Below are 531 nucleotides of genomic sequence, written 5' to 3' on the forward strand. Positions count from 1 at the left end.
ATCACATTCATCAAGTTGAAGAACAAGTGATATCTTAGAACAAGAACAAGCGGAATTGAATAGAAGAACAATAGTAATTGCATTAATACTCGAGGTACAGCAGAGCTCCACACCTTAATCTATGGTGTGTAGAAACTCCACCGTTGAAAATACATAAGAACAAGGTCTAGGCATGGCCGTTAGGCCAGCCTCCCAATGATCTAAGATAGCATAACAATGAAGATAGCTACCCTCCGATATCTCAATACAATAGTAAAAGGTCCTACTTATAGAAAACTAGTAGCCTAGAGTTTACAGAGATGAGTAAATGACATAAAAATCCACTTCCGGGCTCACTTGGTGTGTGCTTGGGCTGAGCATTGATGCATTTTCGTGTAGAGACTCTCCTTGGAGTTAAACGCCAGCTTTTATGCTAGTTTGGGCGTGTAACTCCCATTTTGGTGCCAGTTCCGGCGTTTAACGCTGGAAATCTTGAGGGTGACTTTGAACGCCGGTTTGGGCCATCAAATCTTGGGCAAAGTATGAACTATC

This window comes from Arachis duranensis, chromosome 5 (assembly GCF_000817695.3).
Source record: "Arachis duranensis cultivar V14167 chromosome 5, aradu.V14167.gnm2.J7QH, whole genome shotgun sequence".
In the NCBI taxonomy this organism is placed as follows: Eukaryota; Viridiplantae; Streptophyta; class Magnoliopsida; order Fabales; family Fabaceae; genus Arachis; species Arachis duranensis.